Below are 22,774 nucleotides of genomic sequence, written 5' to 3' on the forward strand. Positions count from 1 at the left end.
CACACGTTCTGGAAATTTCCATGCAGGATCAGGCAGGGGCAGATCAAATGGATGTTGTCCTCATGAACACAGAGGCAGACAGATGAGCTTGCATCCCAGGCTTCAACGCTGGCCCTCAGCCGTCCAGAGAGAAGAGCCTCGTCTGTCCCGGACTCCGCCAGGCTGGCCCTGGAAGGAGGTCCGAAGTGTTGAAATTCTTCCTAGCTCACCTGTTGCCCAATGTGCTCTGAGCACAAATGACCTCAGTCCTCTCATCCCTCTTCTTTAGAGGCAGCTTGTTACAACCTTAGAGGGTTAGAATTTCAGGAAATTAACTGCTCAGATAAACTCTCACCACCAGCCCCCCTGGAACTCTGTGAGGAATCGTGTATTGGTGATCCTCCCGGCTCTGGAGGCTGGAAGTCCAGGCCCCAGGCGCCGGCAGACCGATGCTCTCGGAAGGTGCTAGGAAAGGCTCTGTGCCTCTGTAGAGACAAACACCTAATGGTCCAGACCCATTTCAACATTCCAATATATTGCTTTTGACCACTAGATGGACACATGCCTACTTTCTCACCTCCAAATAATCTTGAGCTCCTTAACAAATGCATTTGTGAACTCATCTCCCCTCTTTGGGCCCCTGACATCCAAATGGCCGTAGAGCCAGAACCACGTTACCAGCGAGTCAAACTACACAGAACCCGACCAATGGGCTATCCTGTTCATCACTTTATCCAAGTGACAAATACTCCACGGTGATTCCAGGTGATGGTTGAATCAACAATCTACCTACATCAATAGACATTATAGGTTCAGAAACCACATGCATGTATGTTTTGATCCTTAAAGAGCTACATCAATGTAATAATAATAATAATTTTTTAAAGATTTTATTTATTTATTCATGAGAGATATATATATAGAGAAGCAAAACACAGGCAGAGGGAGAAGCAGGCTCCAAGCAGCCCGACACGGGAATCGATCCCGAGGCTCCAGGATCACGCCCTGGGCCAAAGGCAGGTGCTAAACCACTGAGCCACCCAGGGATCCCCAATAATAATTATTATTATGGATCTAATGAAGGTGAAGATATGATAAGCAACTTTAAAATGGCCTTGGTAGCTTTTATAAGATCACATCTAATTGTTATGGACTATGTTCCTGGAGTAGATGACGGATGGACTGTTGTATCTGTGAGTACGTGCTTGACCTGATTGGTCAACATGCCAGACCTTGGTTAAGGGTTGGTGTGTACACCAGTGAACCAGATAACATAACTCCTGACTCATATTATGGCCTGTGCCATGTAGGTACAAAACAGACAAATGAGATCTGCCCTGGGAGTTATGTATGTGTATATACGTGTGTGTGTGTGGGTGTATATACGAATGTGTATATATGTGTGTGTGTGTATAAATGAATGTGCTTATATGTATAGAGTTGATCTTCTTTATTCATGGATTCCATATTTGTGAATTCACCTACTCACTAAAATTTATTTATAACCCCAAAATCAATACTTGTGCTTTTGCGGTCAATTGCCGAGATGTGCAGAGTGGTCAAAACTTGGAACCCCTCGATGTGGTACCCAGCTGAGGGTGAACAAGGCAATGCTCTACCTCCTTGTTTTGGCCACTACACTGTAAACGTGTGTCCTTTCCACCATCTATTTAGTGTCATATTTCTTGTGTTTTTGTGATTTTGTTGATTTCACCATTTAAAATGTCCCCGAATATAGTGCTGAAGCGCTGCCTGGTGTTCCTAAGTGCAAGAAGGCTGGGCTATGCCTCGTGGGGAAAATATGTGTGCTAGAAAAGCTTCTTTCAGGCATGAGTTATAATGCTACTGTCGTGGGTTCAGTGTAATTAATTAACAACGTATATTCGATAAGGTGTCTTTAAAAACAAACAAACATAAAGAAAGGTTATGTCCTGACCAGTGGGTGAAAGAAAATGTGATCAGAACTCGAAGGAAACTAACCCTGTATTTTCCCCAGGAGCAGTGGTTCAGGATTCACCAATTCAGTCCTCATGGTGACCTTATGGATCAAAACTACTGTGAATAAGAATGGACCGTGTATTTTATACACATTCAGAGTTATACTGAGTACTAAGAGCATTTCACATGATCCTGATGAGGGGTGGCATCTACAAAAATCTGTACGGCTGCTCAGCACCCGTCAGATGAGTTGCCCACGCACAGAGGGGAGGAGGAGCATGGATTAAGGTAACTACACTAGGTGAAAAGAGAAGTAATTAGATTTCGAGAGGAATTCTGATTTGTAGACCACATAGTCTGACCTTTGCATCTTTCAGTTAAGGCAGGAAGGTATAGATAAGGAGAAGGAAGACAGGAAAACCAACGAGTATCTCCCAGTTGGATGTGGGGATGGGAGAGTTGGGGAGGGCTGACTTCTGATCCCATGAAGGGCTGCGAAAGAGCAAACAGGCTCCAGGGATGAGAGACCACAGATGTTACAATTTTCTTATCATTTTTCTGTTATTTTTTTAAAAGATTTTATTTATTTATTCATGAGAGACTCAGAAAGAGGCAGAGACACAGGCAGAGGGAGAAGCAGGCTCCATGCAGGGAGCCTGATGCAGTACTCGATCCTGGGACTTCAGGATCACACCCTGGGCCGAAGGCAGGTGCTAAACCACTGAGCCACCCAGGGATCCCCTATTTTTCTGTTATTTTTAATCCTCTCCTCTGACTGTTTTCCTGCCCTTGCCAACACTAAATTGCCTTGGATGACTTCGAAAATATTTCTAACCTTAAAGTTGGAGGAGACAAGAAAGATGTCCAGTGGCGTCCCTCCCTGAGGTGCCTGAGTGAGAGCCGGGAGTCTGGCTAAGATCTGATGGGGCAGCTACGAAGAGCAGCTGGCCAGTCCCAGGACCCGCTGAAAAGAGAAACAAGGGGGCGTCCCCCCGCCCATGCAGGAATAGTTCTAAGACTGCGCCCACAGGCAAATGGTCTTTGCGTGACTTCCCTATGGCAAACCATCCAAGAGGAACCTGGGCCTTTAAAGAACCATGTGAGGGAAAAAAAAAAAAAAAACATGTCAGGAAGTTCCAAAGACGATGGTGATTGGAGCTTATGAAAAATGTGTGGTCAACTCACAGGGCTTTGTTGATCTATCAGAGCCAAGGAACGAGGAAGATGACTCACAAGCCGGAGGGGGGAGTGTGGTGTCAGTACCTGCTAGAAGGAACACAGAGATACTCAGAACTAGTCAATAATGCTTTTGTTTCTGTATCACAGAAAATGATCTTTCTACTGGGAAGTGGAAAAGAAAAATAAGCCTGGAGATGTGAAACCCAGAGAACACACAAGAGCGAGAGCCCACAGGCCTCCCAGCTCAGAAGAACCATGTTCTGGGGGCTGGGAGCCATTGCAGGGGTGACCCGAGGAGCCAGGCTCATGGGAGAGAAGGGACAACTCCCAGTGACAAATTGGAGGTCATGGTTTAAGTAAAAGGGGAAAGGGGAGTGTATAGACAAATAACTATTGATTCCTGGCTAAAGATGACAACGTGTCACGAAGCAGTCCATTTCTTGCCCTCAGCATGAGCACTAGGAATGGGTGTCGACAAGCCAACCACATTTCCCCATTTTCCACTTTATAGGGTTACTATTATGCTAGTAAATCATGGGAAACCCAGAGAGCTCATGGATGTGGATTTTGGCAGAGGCTCTCGTGGCACCAAGTGAACAAGAAGGAGAAATGTGAAGTGGAAATGATCACCTCACAACCATAGCCTGGAAGCTCACCTGGTCAAGAGCACAGGCCAGCTGATAGCAAATCTCCCTCCCAATTCCAAAATGCAGGGAAATTGATGGGATGCCAATTGTGAGCAAGAAGTTGATGACTTACTACATTTCTCCTACTGCATTTTTGATCCTGGGAATACAAAGATGCATTCCTTCCTTGAGTGCACTCATTTCTCAAACTGTTAAACCCATTAACTCCACTAAGTTTCCACTCAAGAACTTGTATAAAAGCATTCATAACATATTACATTTAGCCAAAAAGTGGAAACAAGATGCACCTGATACAGGTAAGATAGCCTCCAGCACACATGCCAGTTAGCCTGTTTTATATGGCACACATGCCATATAAGCCTGCGGCCTGGCCATACGTAAATGGTTAGGATTCCAGAAAGTGTGATGTAACTCCCATTCTCTCAGACCAAGTGTGCACACCTCTCCCCTATGAGGGCTCCCTGAATTAGATCTGAGCCATGGCTAATTAAAATCTAAATTATTTAAAATTAAATAAAATTAAAAATTCATTTGCTCAGTGGTATTAACCACATTTCAAGTGCTCAGTAGCCGTATGTGACTAGTGGCTGCCATAATGGACAGCACAGATTCAGAACATATCCAGCATCTCAGAAAGTTCTATAGGATAGGTCTGATCTCAAAGGTTGTGCCTCCACTTTTGAAAGTATTTTTGATGTTTTCACGGGTACCCGAGCTGAGTTGACCTCCTTCTTGATCCTTTGGAATTGAAATCCTGCTGATGTCATGCAAACCATCTCTGTTTCTGGCCTTGTCAGAAGTTTAAGCCTGTTGTTAACATTTGTCAGCACCGAGTGGAACATCATGCTTCATTTCTTAAGTGGTGACTTTTCTGACGTTGTTGCCAATTTTATATTTTATGCATCACATTTCCCTTTCTAAGTCATAATGATGAATGAAAAGCTGTCAGAGTCTGGAGACAAATGTAGGAAAACTAAAGAGAACTGTGAGAGAGATGCATTAGCTGGAGGGATGGGTGCTGACTGGGCTGACTTCAGCGGACTGGCCATTAGGCAGACCTGGTTATGAGTTTGGTTATTAATGAGGGTATCATTTGTGATAAAGGGGTTGTGACAGCAAGCTTCACAAGTAGTCGTTATATGCCACAATCGACTTGACACACCTTAATCGCCACAGCCAATATAATTGATTTCCAAGTCTTCAGAGCTTGATATTCAAATAAATTGGTAGTTGATAAAACCACTCCCACTTACAGTTTCAGTCTAGAGTGGAAAATCCACAGTCCTAGCAGAAGATGCTCACAGGGACGACTTTTCCCTGTTTCTACCTATGCCCAAGGACCTCTAATAAAACATTCCAGACTAGAAATCGCCTTCTCCAACTGATTTTCAGGAGAGGGAACCCTGCTCTCCTAGGACACAACTTTTAACTATCCAATTAAATCCTCCCTGGAAAAAAAAAAATCCCCCTTGAGATGCCACCCAGGGATCCCAGATGAAACTCTTTAAAAAGTTTTGCTCTGGGGGGCCTGGGTGGCTCAGCGGTTTAGCTCTGCCTTCAGCCCGGGGCCTGATCCTGGAGACCCGGGATTGAGTCCCACGTCGGGCTCCCTGCGTGGAGCCTGCTTCTCCCTCTGCCTGTGTCTCTGCCTCTCTCTCTTTCTCTCTGTGTCTCTCATGAATAAATAAATAAAATCTTTAAAAAATAAAAAAATAAATAAAAATAAATAAATAAAAAGTTTTGCTCAGACACCTAGAAACTCCCTGAAAGATCACAGGAGAATATCCCTGGCACAGGTTTGACATTATAGCACGTGCTAGCCTGGCTAACTGATAGTTATTACACATCATTTTATGCAATTTTATGCAGGGAGGTGCTAGCATGCTTTATGCATTTAAATGAATATTCAGAAATATGACTGGTGTGGTAATGAAGAGATTTTGGCAGAAGCAGTTGTGCAGCCCTTGACAATTAGAGTTGAGGAAATATACTGAGATGTCTGGAGCATAAATTATGAAATGACCTTCCAACTTGACATTTATGGAATTTCACAGTTTCCAGCATTCCTAAAGAGAAGATGGACTGCTCTCACAGTCAAGCATGGTTCTCAGTGTACTGAGAGGCCAAAGTCAGAGCAGAAGGATGGTATACACTAGACGAGGGAGAGATGAGCAAGCAGGGGTAGGTACTGGTTGACCTCTGCAGTAAAGGCAAATTCTTTAGGCGATAATTGCCAGTGTTTTAAGAGGTATAAGATAGGAGGAGGTTAAAGACATTGGATCATTCATTCATGCTTTCATCCATTCAATTATTCATTCAATTGCTTATTGGTTCATGGGAGAATGAAATTTTCTCTCCCCCTTAAAGCCTTCCTTCCTTCTGCCCTGTGGGGAGAGGGTCTTGGAAAGACAGATGAGCTAGGCAGACATAGGAAATATGATAATATACATTGGTGGTCAATTCTGGTGAGAAGGGCTTGTCTTGACAGTTCATGTCCTGCTCTGAAGAAGCTGAGAGTTTTATGACTTGTGCTACAGAGGGCAACAGGAGAGACCTAGCTTTGCCTTCCTGGATGCTGCAGGATTAATGTTCCTCACGATCCCGTGGACTCCTGCTAGGAGGGAGGATCCTGTGGACTCCTGCCAGGCTGGAGCCAGGATCCTGGGGAGGAAGGAGAAAAGGACAGGGAGCAGAGAAAGGAGGGGCCCTGTCAAGAGCACACGGAGGGAAGCTCAGTGTAGAGCGACACTGAGGGAGAAGTCAGGCAATGTTTGGGCCCATCTTCTGGAAGCATGTGTGCTTCTGATTGGCTAGAAACAAGGATGTTTTCTTTCTGGTAATGGACTGATCAGCTGATCCTCAGACCCTGGGAGAGGGAGGGTGGAGGCTAGTCAAGGATCTATTCATCCTTAGGTCCTTGGAGGCCCTTTGTGAGGAGTGTTAGAAACTTTGCAATAAGATCATGGCCAGCGGCTGCTTCTAAGGACTGTCTATTGGGAAGGAAGGACTCATGAGTGAACAAATGGACACAGACAGCTGTGGAAGAAAGAAGCAAATAGTCACTACTATACACCAGGCACCTGTGGAAACACACAAGGCTCCCTCAAGAAGATTCCATGAACAGGTGTTTTATAGCTAGGTTTTAAAATATCTTAGGAAATTTCCTTGCTATGTTGGACAGAATAATGGCCCCCAAAGATGCCCACATCCCAATCTCTGCAACCTGTGTTACTTCTCATGGAAAAATGACTATGCAGATGTGATTAAGTTAAGGATCTGGACATAGGATGTCATTCTGAATTATCCAGGTGGACTCAGTAATCCCAAAGTTCCTTAGAAATGAAAGAGGGAAGCAAGGGATTCAGAGGCTGGGGAGATGGGGTGATGAAAAGTAGAGATAGGAGTGATGACATCGCTGCCTTTGAAGATGGAGGAAGGGCCAAGAGCCAAGAAATGTGGCCAGCCTCCAGAAAATGAAAAAAGGGAAAAGAAACAGATTCACTCCAAGTCTCCAGAAGGAACTGTCAACACCCTGATTTTAGCCCACTGAGACCTGTTTCGGATATCTGATCTCCAGAACTGTAAGATAATACATTTGTGTTGTTTTAAACCTCTAAGTTTGTGGTCATTTGTTACAGCAGCAATGAGAAATGGATACACTTGCCTTTAACCAAATGACTTAAAGTTTTTATATGAAAAGTAAAGAGGATAGATTTCTTTCATTCACATTAGAAATATATAATATTATCTTAAGAAGGCAAAACAAAGCATGGTTAACATACAGGATATAGATCCCCCCCCCAAAAGAAGTGGAATTCTTTTTTTCTTTTTTTTTAATTTATTTTTTATTGGTGTTCAATTTACCAACATACAGAATAACCCCCAGTGCCCGTCACCCATTCACTCCCACCCCCCGCCCTCCTCCCCTTCCACCACCCCTAGTTCGTTTCCCAGAGTTAGCAGTCTTTACGTTCTGTCTCCCTTTCTGATATTTCCCACACATTTCTTCTCCCTTCCCTTATATTCCCTTTCACTATTATTTATATTCCCCACATGAATGAGAACATATAATGTTTGTCCTTCCCCGACTGACTTACTTCACTCAGCAAGAAGTGGAATTCTTATCCAAGGCCCAATTTCTGCAACATGGGAGTATGGAGGGGGAGCCCTGTCCACACACCAGCCAAAGTAACAGCCCGTGTGGATGGACTAAAGCTCACCCCTCCTCCCTGCCGTGCCCACAATCAGTTCCACTCTGCCCAGACTCACTCTCTTGCTGAGTCTCCAATGCCTCAGCATTGTTGTCTCTCCTAGGGTAACCCTTCTAAGGTCATCAACAGAGCTCCTCTTCGGGAAGCAGTGGTCAGCAGGCTTTATGCCTGTCCAGGTGACCGAGGCCCACCCAGCCAAGGGTGGGTCATTCGAGCATTGGTTACAGACCTGTGTGGCCCCAAGCTTAATGGAGGCACTGCTTCAGCTGGCCAGTTCCAGGTTTGTTGGGGGAGAACCCCCCAAGACTAAGACTTCAAATGTTCCTGTTCCTAAGGGACAGGATCACGTGATTGAGAAATCAACTGCTGTGACCTCATGTGAAAGAAATGAAGATCTTTTTTTTCCCCATCCCCCTTCTAAGCAGACCACCAGCCCATTCTTAGCATCCTGGAGGGCTGGGTTTCTCTCACTCTGTTAAAATTTAATTTTCAAAATTCTGGACCAAAGAGCTCAATTGTCCACGGAGGAAAGGAGCTGCACCCATTTCTTGTTGCCACGATAACAAATGTGCACAAACTTGGAGGCTTAAAATGGCACAAATTTACCTCAAGAAAACAAAAACATGAACTTGAAACGATATACGCACCCCCGTGTTTATTGCAGCAGTGTTTACAATAGCCAGATATGGAAGCAACTCGGGTGTTGCTGTTGATGGACAATAGATAAACAGAAAAGGAAGATGAGTATATATGTACACTCATGCCCCACACCCCTCACACCCAATGGAATATTATGCGACCATAATAAAAGTATGAGATCTTGCCATTTGTGACAACATGGATGGACCTAGAGGGTATTATGCTAAGTGAGATAAGTCCGACTGAGAAAAACAAATACCACATGGTTTCACTCATATGTGGAACCTAAAAAAAAAAAAAGAAGAAGAAACAAACAAAAAGCGGAATCATACATATAAATAGAGAGAATAAGCTGATGGTTGCCAGAGGGAAGGAGGGGATAGGCAAAATGTGTGAAGGGGAGTGGGAGATCCAGGCTTCCAGTTAGGGAATGAATAAGTCACAGGAATAAAAGGTACAGAGTAGGGAATATAGTCAATGGCATTTTAATAGCATTGTATGGCGACAGGTGGGCTACACTTGTGGCGCGCATAGGGTAACACGTAGAGAATTTGAATCGCTCTGCTGTACACCTGAAACTAAGGTAATATTATGTGTCAACTATGCTCAAAATAAAATAATATAAAGTAACACAAATTTATCTCACAGTTCTGGAGGTCCAAAGTCTGAAATGGGTCCTGCTGGGCAAAAATCAAGGTGTTGACGGGGCTGTGTTCCTTCTGGAGCCTCCAGAGGGATGTTTCTTGGCCTTCTCCTGCTTCCAGAGGCTGCCTGTGGCCCTTGGCCCGAGTCCCCTTGCTCACACCACCCCTGGATCTGCTTCCACCAATTACCTTCTGCTTTTCTATAGTCAAATCTCCATTGCTCAGGCTACCAAGAGGCCAGGGGGGTTGAGAAAAATGAGGAGTGGTGTCGCCGCTGAGACAGGGGTCAGATCTCGCAGGGCTGAGTGGGTGGGTTTCTCCTCCCCTCACTCTCTTTGCAGCACCCTGTCAATAGCAGAACTTCTGATGGGATAACCAGACAGCCAAACCCAAAGCCATGAAGCGAAAGATCTCTGTGTCCAAGGTTTGCTCAGGAAGAAGAACATGGCCGTCCACCAGCTGCCAGGCCCGCAGCTGGCACAGTTATGTGGGGGGACCCCCCAGCATCATTCAGGATGACCTAAAAACCAAAGGCCTTCCCCTCCGTTTTCTGGACAGTCTCACAGCATCCTAGGGAAACGGAGGGGGACTCACAACCTGATAGTGGATTTTTTGCTCCTCTTTGTCACGTGGAGGCTCAGAGCTATGTTTGATTTGGATAAAAAATGTAGTAACAGGACATAATTTACTCCTTTTTTTTTTTTTAATTTTTATTTATTTATGATAGTCACAGAGAGAGAGAGAGAGAGAGGCAGAGACACAGGCAGAGGGAGAAGCAGGCTCCATGCACTGGGAGCCCGATGTGGGATTCGATCCCGGGTCTCCAGGATCGCGCCCTAGGCCGAAGGCAGGCGCCAAACCGCTGCGCCACCCAGGGATCCCCATAATTTACTCCTGAATGTTGTGGATCCTGCAGTATACCTGTCTGTGAAGATGAGGCATAATCGGCTTTTAAAGCAAATATTCAAAAAAAAAAAAAAATTCAGGCAGCCCGGGTGGCTCAGCAGTTTAGCGTTGCCTTCAGCCCAGGGCGTGACTCTGGAAACCTGGGATCAAGTCCCACGTGAGGCTCCCCTGCAGGGATCCCATTTCTCCCTCTGCCTTTGTCTCTGCCTCTCTCTCTCTCTGTGTCTCTTATGAATAAATAAATAAATAAATAAATAAATAAATAAATAAATAAATAATAAATAAATACAAAATCTTCTTTTAAAAAATGAAGCAAATTTTCTGCCTCAAGGCTTGCTCTTTTACAAAACGAATTTTCTTATCTCCAAGGCTTTAGGTCTCTTTTTTTTCTACTTTTCTTGGGGAATGGGGGACCCCCCAAGAACAACATGCAGACCAGCCTCCGGTTTGGCCTTTTAACCTCGGTGGCCAACCAGAGGGCCACATCAGGGCTCCCGGGGCCTGTAATGAGAACTCTTTGCTCTTCTTCCAATTTTAATGTCCCTCCTGAGAAGAGATCACAGCGTACCTTCAAGGAGCAGGGGCGAGGATTGCATGGATAGTGGTTCTCCAACCTGACCAACTTTGGATTATTCCATAGGCCGCGTCCACCTGACACTGGGCTGCGGGAGAGCCCAGCTGTGCGGCAGGAGAAGCCCAGGCTCCCTACCCTCCGTTCAGCTGGGAAGACAGCGACGCAATCAAACAGGAAAGATGGCTGCACGTACTCATAAGACAGAAGGAACACTTGCTGTTTAAAACCTGAGGTGACAGACTGTAGTGGCTTCTCCATCTGAAGGGCACTGGCCTCATTCATTTCTGTGGGAAAGCGAATTCCCTCCTGCTCAGGGGAGCCAGGGAGGCCAGAGATTAGCGGCCCCTGCGGTTGGTGGTCACCTGAGGTGGATGGCCTTATGTTCAGGGCGGAAGAGGGTGCCATTGGCTGTGTGGACACAGGCTGGGAGCTGACTGAGGCCTCGGGGGCAGCTACTCTGCTTGAGGAAGTACACAAGGGAGTCAGGGGGTAGGGGCAAAGGCAGTTCCAAAATGGAGAAGTGCGGCCTATGGGAAAGGACTGGCGGGGATGGGGGAGGAGTGGCCATGATGGACGAGACCCAGAGGCTGTGGAGAAACGTGCCCTGCAAGAAACCTCCAACCCTGGGGACTTACGCCACTGATGTCACTTGTACTTCTGCGGGTAATGATAATATCGACTATTTCTTAGGTACTTAGGCTGTCCGGGCATGCTAATTGGTTTACCTCATTTATTTCTCATGATGACCATTAATTATGAAGTGGGTTCCATTAATAGGCTCGTTCTGGGGGTGAGAGAGGAAAGCGCCAAAAGGTTAAGTAACTTGCTCAAGATCACAAAGCCTTTATGTGATGAGAACCCCAAGTCTGAGCCAGGGGCCCACCATCTTGACCCCAGGCGGGCAGTCAGGGCTGCTGTGTTCACACACCTTTGGGCGGGGGTTTGGGCAAAGGAAGCCAACTGAGCAGCCAGCTGGGGCAGGCAGCAAAGAGCTAAGGAGGGCTCTGAGGGGCAGGCCTAGCAGGCAGCCAGGTTAGCAAGAGCTGGCCTTGAAGGAGAGGGCCACAGCTCCTGGGCCCGGGCTTCACAAAGACCTGGGGGTGGGCCATGGGATGTAGCTTGCAGCTTGGCCTACACTCCTTTTCTTGATGGACTTTGGGATTTTGTGTCGTGCTTGACTAGATAAATAATTAGAATTAACATTTTTCAGCTCTTAGATCTTTTTAAAGATTATGTAAATGACTCCATTTTGCAATTTTTGCATCTTGCTTCTGTCATTCAACTTTTTTTGAACTTCATCTGTATTACTGTATGAAGTGTATATTTATTTTCACTGTGGTACAGGATCCCACAGAACCAGCGCGCCTATGCCAGAAGCCACTTACCTATTCTATTGTTAATGGACATTTGGATTGTTTCTACTTTGAGGCTGTTTTGTGAAATGAGGCTCTGAGCCTGCTTGGTGTCCTGGTGCATGTTCGCGCAGGTTTCTCTAAGGTGTTGTGATACCGTGACTTATAATAAGAAATATGTTTAGTCTTCATTCTGTTGCCGGCACAGAGCTCAGAAAACCCTTGGGATTTCCTAAAGGGTGAGAGCAATCAAGGTGTCTTTTGTGATGTTAATGAGGTGATTTGGGAAGCCTCTGGGTCACCTAAGGATGGGGGCTGGTTGCCAAGGGAACCAACCTAGTGCCAGTGCATCCTACCCTCCTTCCCTCCTCTGGGGACGGAAGAGGGGCTGGAGGTTGATTCAATCACCAATGACCAAGACTTCATCAATCATGCCCATGTAATGAGGCCTCCATAAAAACCCAAAAGGAGAGGTTCTTCCGGGTTGGTGACCACACCAAGGTGCTCCTACAGAGGGCATGAAGCTCTGCTCCCCTACCCCGTACCTTGCCCTGTGAATTTCTTCCATCTGGCTGTTCCTGAGTTATATCCTTTTATAATAAACTGGTAATCTAGTGAGTAAAATGTTTCTGTGAGTTCCGTGAGCTACTCTAGCAAATTAATGACCCCAAAGAGGGGGTCATGGAAACCTCTGATTTATAGCCCATTGTCCAGAAGAACAGGTGACAACTTGGATTGTTGGTGTCAGAAGGGAGGGAGGCAGTCTGTGGGAATGAGCCTTTGGCCTGTGGGATCTGGTGTGGGAGATTTGCTTGGTGTGGGGAAAAAAACCCCACCCGTCAGAACTGGTGTCAGAATGGTAGTTGTCGAGCTCGTAGCAGAACGTCTAGATCATAGGGGATGCAGACCTTGCACTTTGTCATATGATGCCAAACCATTCTCCAAGGGCCCCGTCAGGCACTCCTGCTCAGGTGTGGGTGGTTCAATTGGTTAAGTGGCTGCCTTTGGCTCAAGCCCTGATCGCAAGGTCCCTGGATGGAGCCCCACATTCTCCCTCTGCCTGCCACTCCCCCACTCGTGCTCTTGCACACTCTCTCTCTCTGTCAAATAAATAAATAAAATCTTTGAAAAAAATAAAAGAACTGCTCAAATTTTGCCAATCTGCCGAGTACATAAGACTATATCATAATGGCTTTACTTTGCATTTTTCTTGATGAAAAAATGATATTGGGTAGCTTTTCACATGTTTATCAACTATTTGGATTTTCTCTTTTTGGAAGAGCCCGTTGGAGGGTTTCACTTATTTTTAAAATGTGTACTTTTTCTTATTTTCTTATTGCTTTAGAAGTCCTTTATGTATTTTGAATACTTTGTTGTTACATATATTTCAAACGTTTTCTCCCACTCCGTTGTTTTCTTTTTCTTTCTTTTTTTTTTTTTCCACTCTGTTGTTTTCACTTGTACTCTCTTCAGGGCGTCTTTGGATGAAGAGACGTTCTTTCAGGGGTTGGATTTACCAGTCTTTTCCTTATGGTTTGTGCCTGTTGGGTCTTCTTTATGAAATCCTTCCCTGTTCTGCTTTATTATCGTCTAAAAGTTTGATTCATCTCAAACATTTTTAACCAGTTCTCTCGTTTTCAGCCACACCTTCCTTCTTTCAGAGGCTCCAGGTGCCTGAGCTTTCTGAGATCCTGAAACACCAACTGACCCGCCTCTTGGCTTCACCCACTACCACAAAGGTTTCAACTTTCTCTGATCTGCCATTAGTTACCTGTCATCTGTCTACTTTTCAGCTTCTAAAATGTTGGTACTTTCATCTTCTTTCCCTGTTATCTTTGTCCTTGTGGGTTTTCTCCTTGTCTGTATGCGTGCGTATATGAGTGCATGTCTGTGTGTGTGTGTGTGTGTGCGCGCGCGCGCACATATACTTTTACTGTCACTTTAGTTGGGTTTCAGGAAGGAGAGGCAAAAAATACAAGTGTTCAAATTTTCATGTTTAATTGGAAGGCAGAGCAGCATTGCTTATAAAGCAAGCAAAATTGGGCACAACTTAAACGCCCAGCCACAGAAAGCATGGTTGGCCCATGCGATGATGGTTGGCCCATGCGATGATGGAATAGCGTGTAGCTGTGTATGACACTGTACCACACAGAGGCAGGCTAGTGAGGTAGCGAAGAACACAAGGTTCTGACCCTTACCAGCTGTGTCACATCAGGTGGGTTACTTGACTTCTCTATCCCTCAGCTTCTCCATCTGTAAAATGGGATAATAGTAGGCAGAGATGTGAGGATTAGGTGAGATAACATATGTAAAGAAAGATGAATAGCCTCAGGTATATAAGAGTGATTCTCATGATTAATAAAAGAATGAAGTGGATTTATACTTGGAAGTGTGGCAATCTCTCCAACATATATTATTAGGTTGAAAAAAAAAGCAGCAAGGTGAAAAACAGTATGTATAAAAGAAAAAATATATTTAAGAAATGCAGTATGATCTCACTCGACCAAGGACAAAATGTGCATACCTATATGCACAGAAGATTTCTGGAAGGATACTCAAGAAATGGTTAACAGTGATTATCCTGGAGTAGAAGGTAAAGGCAACTTTATATAATGTCTTTTGGTACTCTTTGATTTTTTCTTCTATCACGTATGCTACTGCTATAAATAAAAACAAGCAAATTAAGATGACTGTTGAAGCTCTACTTTTATGTATGTTTGAAATCTTCCAGGATAAAAAAACGTCTTAAATAAAGTAAAGCAAGCAAGTATCTTTGTCAGATACTCTCCAAATCCAATGTTGAATATTTGGATGGCATGAAATAATTCCTTGAAGAAAGTGTCCTTATCAAGCTATGTGGGGGCGTTCCCGTGGAGGCAGACGGGAGCCATATCATAGAGAACCAGTTCTATAAGGAAGCTATTGAGGTCATAGTATTATTGTAGGATAATTTTTATTTATTTATTTATTTTTTAGGATAATTTTTAAAAACCATTCTGAAAAATGTCTAGGCCCTAAAATGTTTTCTAGAGATTCTTGTGTTCAGTTTCAGGAGCCAACCAAAAACAGCCTTTTTAGGGAACTCCTAGCTTTCTCTATGGTTAACTATAGACGCAATGACCTTCCATCTGAGTGAGAACACAGATTAACATCTCAATTCCCATGGAAGGTTATCGACCCTACCATCTGCTTACTTGGTTTCCAAATTATATGCATCTATCCTCATGCAGCAAAATAAGATCAAGCATTGTAGATTCTCATCAATAGGTTCAATTTGAACTATCGTTGACTCAGCTCTTATCGCTGGATTGGAAAAGTGATAAACAGAGATGATTGTCTATGTAGGATGCGCATTCCATTTATTTCTTGAAGTATTCTGAATTTCCATTGATCAGATTAGAATGCCAGAAGCCTTGATACTCGAACTAAATTTGATTAGCTCATCATGAGATTATCTTTAATTGCATTACCTTTTATCTAACGTAGCTGTAAGAAATAGCCACATGAAATTTATTTCTGCACTTGCTGTGAAATGCTATCCACTGTATCACCCATACAATCCCATCTGAAAAGTTTATTTCAGAAACTGGGGCTCAGAAAACTTTCCTATAACACTACGGAACTGAAGAGATTCCTTCCAGTATTTGAAAATCACATAACTTAGACATTTCTCTCATTTTCTCAAGCTTTTGGGAATCTCAGATCCATGGCTCAGTCACAGCAACTCTGGTAACCTGAGTAGTTAGTGTGCTTACATCTCTTTGTTCCTTATTTTTTATTTTCCATTTCACTAAATTTTGTGTATGTCTGCTATTGTCTCTCTGCATTTTTTTTTTTTTTTTAGTGGATCTCTTCAAAAGTTTAATAGAAGGGTGTCTGGGTGGCTCAGTCAGTTAGGCATCTGACTCTTGATCAGCTCAGGTCTTGACCTCGGGGTTGCGAGTGCAAGCCCTGCATTGGGCTCCATGCTTGGTGTGGAGCCTATTTAAACAACAACAACAACCAAAAAAAACAAAAAAACAAAAAAACAAAAAAACAAAATTTAATAGATTATAGCCACAGAGGTACACATTTCTGTGGGCAACTGGGGTCTTGATCTTTTTCTTCTAGCAGTATAATCAGGAATGGTTTCAGGAAGACGTGGCATTTAAACCAAGTGTCTGAGGACAGGAAGGTTTGACAAATGCTGGGAAGGATGTTTCTGACAGAAGAAACTGTGAATAAAGGAGTGATGGGAGGAAGGCCCAAGCCACACTTGGGAAGCAGTAGGATATGGTTTGGTCAAGGCGTGAGGTATAAGAAGAGACAAACAGAAATGAAGCTGGAAAGATGGGTAGGCCCCACTCAGGAGGAACTCACGTTAGGCATTACAGCATAAGAGAAGGATTTTTTTTCCCCAAAATAAGGGAAACTACTGTATATATTTCAGGCAGAGCATAAAAACTATAAGACAGAGTTTAAAGACAAAGGTAAAAAGAAGAGGACTGCTAGAGCAAGGGGCCAGCTGATGTGCTGTGAGGCGGGACTAAAAGCACCTACGGAGAACTTGACCTTGGAAAGAACACGGAAGGAGAGACTGGCATCAAGCACACAGTGCAGCAGCCAGGCTCCCCCCAGGCTCTGCTGCTCTGGATGTGTAAGCCATGCTTTTCTTCAGGGGTACTTCGGTAAACATAAATCAAACCGTAAGTATCACACACGTAACCATGACATTGAAATGGAATCCTGCCCGATAAGTGATGAGGGAAGGTCTTTTGTTTTTGTTTGGTTTTAATAGAAGAATTCCAGCCAAATTTCAGAGAGGATAATGAAGTTTAAATAATTACCATTTTGCCACCTTGAAATAATGGATCTACTCACTGATGGATGCTGCAAATATGAGGTGAGCCTTTGAAGGTAGGAAAGGATGGCATGCCTAGGAAAGAAAAAACATCATAAAGATGAAAGGCTTTCTAATGCAGTGATTAGTCTGGCCCACTGAATCTGCTGACCTAGGACAATTTAGGCTTTGGGAAACGTGGGATTGTCAGGCGTAACGTCCCTTGTGACAAGATGCAACAGGTAGGGCACACTACCAGATTAAAGATTTTATTTATTTATTCATGAGAGACACACAGAGAGAGAGGGAGACACAGGCAGAGGGAGAAGCAGGCTCCACGAAGGGAGCCCAACATGGGACTCGATCCCGGGTCTCCAGGATCACGCCCTGGGCCAAAGGCAGGCGCTCAACCGCTGAGCCACCCAGGGATCCCCAAGTATTCTTGCCAAAATAATTGAATCTGAATCTAATCATAACTCAAGATGTAAATATTGTTGTACATGAGAAACAGTAGGAGGAGGAACTGGTTAAATGACACCCTGTGGAAGCAGTCAGCCAAATGTAGACTGTGCAGCATTCTACAGGACAAATAACTCATTTTCAATCAAGTCAAATCAATGGCATTATTTTAAAAAGAATAAAAAGGATTTAAGAGACTAAAAAATCAAATGCAATGCATGGATCTTGTGGATGCCAACTTGTATAAGCCAACTTACGAGAACATTTTTAAGACAAAGAAGCTTGCATATCACATGATGTCACAGAATTATTGCAAATTTTAAGTTAAGGATAATGCCATAAAGTTTCTCTTAAAAAACCAAACATCCTTATCAGGTAGAGAGGCATACTGAAATAATTACCTACCAGTGATGTAACGTGATGTTTAGGATTCACCTGAAAACACTTTAGAAAAAAATTAAAGGAATAGGTGAAAATAGATTTGTGAGATGTTGTTAATTATTGAAGCTGGGTGATGGATACATGGGGGATTCACTATATTAATCTTTTTAGTTTTGTGCATGTTAGAAAATTTCTGTCATGAAGAGATGCTTAAAGGATTCTTTATAGTGACTAGTTTGAAAAATCTTTCTATATCTGTCTTGTGTCCCATGAGAGAATCATTTTAGTGTATGCTGTATGAATTTGGACATATACTAGCCCCAGTAGATGATCAAGGGGCCAAGTGCATCATTTTGCCTGGTATAAAATGACACTGTTCTGGGGCATCTGGGTGGCTAAGTCGGTTGAGCATCCGACTCTTGGTTTCAGCTCAGGTTATGATCTCAGGGTCCTGGGATCAGCTCTGAGTTGCTCTCTGAGGTCAGCACAGTCTGCTTGTCCCTTCTCCTGATCCGGCCCCCCGGCCCCCTGCTTGCACTCATTCTCTCGCTCAAAATAAATGAATAAAATCTTTAAAAGCATGACACTGCTCTGCAGTTATGGTTTGTGGAGATCAGAGATCAGCATCTGAAAACATTTTTGAACTAAATTAGCTCCTGCCTTCTATGCATGGATCCCTGGAAGCATCAAGGCCCACAGTCCCTTCCATGAGCCACGGGAAGGCTGGCTCCCTGCCCCCGCTTACCTGACTGATGACATAACCCAAAAGGCCAGGACCGGGCACGGCAATGAGCCCCGAGGTGCCAGCCTGGGCTCCTCAACCTGAAACCTGGCCTGCTAGCATGTCCCTGCCAGATACTGAACAAGAATATGTTCATCTGCTCAGTCTCTTGGTCAGCACCTATTGCGGAGCATCGCTTATGTGCATTTGAAGAGCGCCAGCCTTTTTAAGTGAATGGTTAAATCAGATCTCCTCCTCTTCATCATCACCTCCGTTATCATCACCATCCTCTCTGTTCTGGAATGGTCAGATGGAAGAGCACTCGAGGAGACCGAGTCAGTCACCTAGTACACAAGGAAGAACTGGTGCCCAAAAAGGAACGAAGGCAGAGTTTGGCAAAGTCAGATGATCCTGTTGTTGCGAGGACAGATCCTGCCCGTCCTCCGTGGTAGCTGCTGGGATGCACCACCCAGGTCCTGTTTAGAAATACAGGACTTGTTGGTCAGATGCCAGCAGCATTGCCAGCAGATGGCCCTCAGCCGTCATTCGTCTTCAGGGATCACGTTGACTGAAACAGCTACTGCACCCCCAGAGAACCCAAGTTCCTGGCAAGCCCACGAGCGGTTGACTCCAGAACATAAAGGCCTTGGCCCCTCAGTGCAGCCTGAGAACTCTGAAAAGCCAGGCCAGCTTCTGAGCTCCCCAGTGGGGTTGGCCAAAACCCGCCCTCTCCTGCCCCAGGTTTCGATCCTGAGAATACTCCCTACCAAGCTTCCAGCAGCTCATCTCCATCTCGGAGTATGCTTCCCAGAGGACCCCGCCTGGAAAACCTCCAACAGAACCGCTCTCCAGAACAGTTACATGGATGCCCTCGAAAGAGCCGTCCTGCTGTCCCCCAGCCGCTGTCAGGAGAGGTGAGGCCAAGCCTAACTCCTGCCAACTTCCACCTTCTCAAGCCCCCACAAACAGATGGTCGAGAGGAGGGAAGGAAAACGAGTTACTGGTACCCACTACCCATGACCACTGCCATCCATCCCACGGAAAACTGTGGAGATGCCATTGCTGCCAACAGCTCAACTATCTCATTGCTGAAATTATTCTTTGTTTAAATTACTTGGATACACGGGCACGTGGGGGGCTCAGGCAGTTTAGTGTCCAACTCTTAGTTTCAGCTCAGGTCACGATCTCAGGGTCCTGGGATCGGGCTCTGTATTGGGCTCCCTGCTGAGGGGCTTGTCTACCCCCTCTGCCCTTCCCCCTCCCTGCCTGCATGCTCTCTGTCTCAAATAAATAAATAAAATCTTAGAGAAAAATAAATTACTTGGACACAAAGAATATTGAATGGTCACCTTGCATAAAAGCATTTATTGGGGATCCCTGGGTGGCTCAGCGGTTTGGCACCTGCCTTTGGCTCAGGGCCTGATCCTGGAGATCCAGGATCGAGTCCTACGTTGGGCTCCCTGCATGGAGCCTGCTTCTCCCTCTGCCTGTGTTTCTGCCCCCCCCCTTCTTTCTCTCTCTCTCTCTCATGAATAAATAAATAAAATCTTTTTTTTTTTTTAAAGCATTTATTATGAAAGCAATGCTATTCCTTCTGCTACCTCCCCCATGTAGGCAACATATGCACCGGGGCAAGATGGGCAGGTGTCACCTCCCAGGACAAAGACAAGCATGGAAACAGAGTGTCTATCTTGAATGCCACCAGTGCCATGAGTCTTGCTTCTTGTGTTCACTGCTGTGCCTGGTATAGAACCTGGCACTCAACAGAAGCTTAAGTATTCATTTAATTTGGGGCATCTGGGTGGCTTAGCGGTTGAGCGTCTGCCTTCAGCTCAGGGCGTGACCCCTGTGTCCTGGGATCGAGTCCCACATTGGGCTCCCCGCAGGGAGCCTGCTTCTCCCTCTGCCTGTGTCTCTGCCTCTGTGTGTGCGTCTCTCATGAATAAACAAAGTCTTTTTTAAAAAGTATTAATTTAATTCAAGTAAGAAAGAAAGGAGATACCACCTTCACCAGAGCCCCTTCTTGGTGCTCTGACCACGATATCATCTATTCCGCCCTGGGACCTTGAGCTATTTGAGGGACGCTGTTCTATGTTCATGGTGGTGTCGCTGAGTCTGGTACATAGTGGGTGCTCGGGAAGGCACGTCTTGAAAAAAAAGGTTCTGCGGATCAAGGGCGGTGTTTAATCATCTATCAATGAATAACAACCAAGCTCAAACCTCACCAGCTTACAACGGCCACCAGTGTCTGCTCGCCATTCTGGGCTTGGCCGGGCAGTCCTCGGTGGGCTCCCAGCCAGGAGCCCCAGTCCCTGCGCCTGGGACCTCCCCGCAGGGCAGGCACCCAGGCACCTGTGCTTGTCAAGCCTCGGCTTGGGTCACGTGTGCTGGCAGCTTCAGGCCCGTGCCAGTCACGTGGCCCAGGCCAGCATCCGTGTGGGAGGAGATGACGCCAGGTGCTAGACACGGGGAGGGGAGAGTCATCGGAGGCCGTGAATCCTGTAACTTCCTACCGTGGGCACACACGTCATTAACCCAGGCTTAGTCCCTTGGGGCCTGACTTCTGGAAGAATCTTTATCTTCCAGGGGTCCTCAGGTGACTGGATCTTGATTTTAGGTATTTCAGAGGCAGTAAAACAACAACAACAACAACAACAAAATGATCAGGGAACAGTCAGGTAAAACCCTGCAGAGGAGCTGAGTGTAAACACCTGGGCCGCCGCCCACAGTGGGGGCAGTTGCCACAATGGCCGGACAACCACCTCCTCTGAGCTTAGGCCAGCTCAGGAGTTCCAACTCCTCCTGGACATCTAGTGGGAGTGGGCCTGGCCACCTAGATTGGCGGCAAGGACAACTGTGCCAGCAAGTGGGGCTGGGGGCAGGAAGCTATGAACGAAGGGATCAGAAGAAGAGGTGCAGGGACAGGTCTGGGCGCTGGAAGCAGAAAGGTCTTGGCCATACCCTTGGCTGCTGAATTGGTGAGCAAAGGACAATGGCTGCCCCTCAACCCTGTTCACCCTGGTGCTTGGCTCACTCTGCACCCCGGGACCTCAGAGCTCAGCACCTTGTCCTCTCTCCACTCATCTCTTGGAGCCTCTGATTGTGCCGTGCTCTGGGTAATTAGTAAAATTAGTTTGCAGTAATTATATCATTTCTCCTCTCATCATCCCTCTTAACATGGTATAAACATTTATGCAAATTGAGAATATTATCAATAATCAAGTATTTATATAACATCTGCTGTGAGACAAAAATCAGCTGAATTAAGAATTTCCAAGGTGAGCTATTTCAATTCCTGAGATTTCCAGAACTCTCAGACCCGAGCTGGAAAGGCATGGAGTGAGAAATGTTGTCCATGGCTACTGATGAATCAGTAGAGGTGAATTCATGTTTGCATGGGTTACAAATCATGGATAAGTTAGGATCAGGATAGAACAACCCCGGGGTTAATTACATAGAGGGATCTGTTTATCCCTGTGCAGGCCCTTAGGTTGTTTGGGGCAGTGCGGTCCACAGTAGGAAGACAGGAGGCCAGAACGCCCAACCTTTGAAATAAAGTCACATTTACAGGTATCACATTTACAAGACTCTTAAATATTTTGGGGAAACACAATTCTACCCACCCATAGGCCACAAGTCTGGGAAAGGCCTTTCTTAAATAGTAGCTGGGAGAGTGATGCCTGAGAGACCCAGAGCCCCATTTAAGATTTGGTCCAGGTCTCTGAAATCCTGGAGAAAAAAAACTGACCCCCAAATTCTAAAGCTTTAGTGATTCTCCATTGTGCTGACTTCCAGCTAGAGGCTAGAAGTTGCCTTTGGGGGTGCAGATAATTCTTTTGGGCAAAATATACCGATTGCCCTTTTATATATGCACACGAGAACAAGTATCTGGTTCCGAAATAGGATGGCTCAAGGTAAAGGCATTTCTATTATAATATAAAAATCTGTCTTCATTAATCTTCTCTGTCTCAGCCCTATTTTGGTATACATGCTGCCCAGGGGGGCCACTTAAGCAACCTCTCTGACTCTATTTTCCAGCTTTGAGTAATTCTGAGAGATACTTCCTTCATAGGGTGGTGGATAGAATTAAATTGGAAACATCATAAGATGGATTCCAGTACGAACTACTGGCACATAGTAGCACCAGTTCCACTTTGTCCTCATTCTGTTCTCTTTTATTTGGGGTTAATTGTTGAGGAGACACATGATTGAGCTGGACTCCTGAAGGCCATCGTGAGCAACAGAGCCACTTGTGAGGCTTTTGCTGCTTACCTCTTAGCTTCTTTGGGGTATCTGTAGTTGAGAATCAGGACCCACCTGACAGT

The 22,774-nt window shown here is 45.2% G+C and overlaps 1 long non-coding RNA gene across 3 annotated transcripts in view; it reads left to right on the top strand.

Moving 5' to 3' along the window:
* The window catches only part of LOC119870710, a 35,423-nt gene that overhangs the window by 5,642 nt on the left and 7,007 nt on the right, over window positions 1-22,774 (top strand). Inside the window, exons 5-6 of one of the 3 annotated variants that reach the window (XR_005353411.1) lie at window positions 16,499-16,754; window positions 16,847-17,241. The exons of 1 other annotated variant lie outside the window; for it this stretch is intronic. This is a non-coding gene — a long non-coding RNA (uncharacterized LOC119870710). Of the gene's footprint in view, window positions 1-16,498; window positions 16,755-16,846; window positions 17,242-22,774 lie in introns of those variants that run through there. One more of the 3 variants, XR_005353412.1, reaches the window with a different exon arrangement.

This window comes from Canis lupus, chromosome 1 (assembly GCF_011100685.1).
Source record: "Canis lupus familiaris isolate Mischka breed German Shepherd chromosome 1, alternate assembly UU_Cfam_GSD_1.0, whole genome shotgun sequence".
Lineage (NCBI taxonomy): Eukaryota > Metazoa > Chordata > Mammalia > Carnivora > Canidae > Canis > Canis lupus.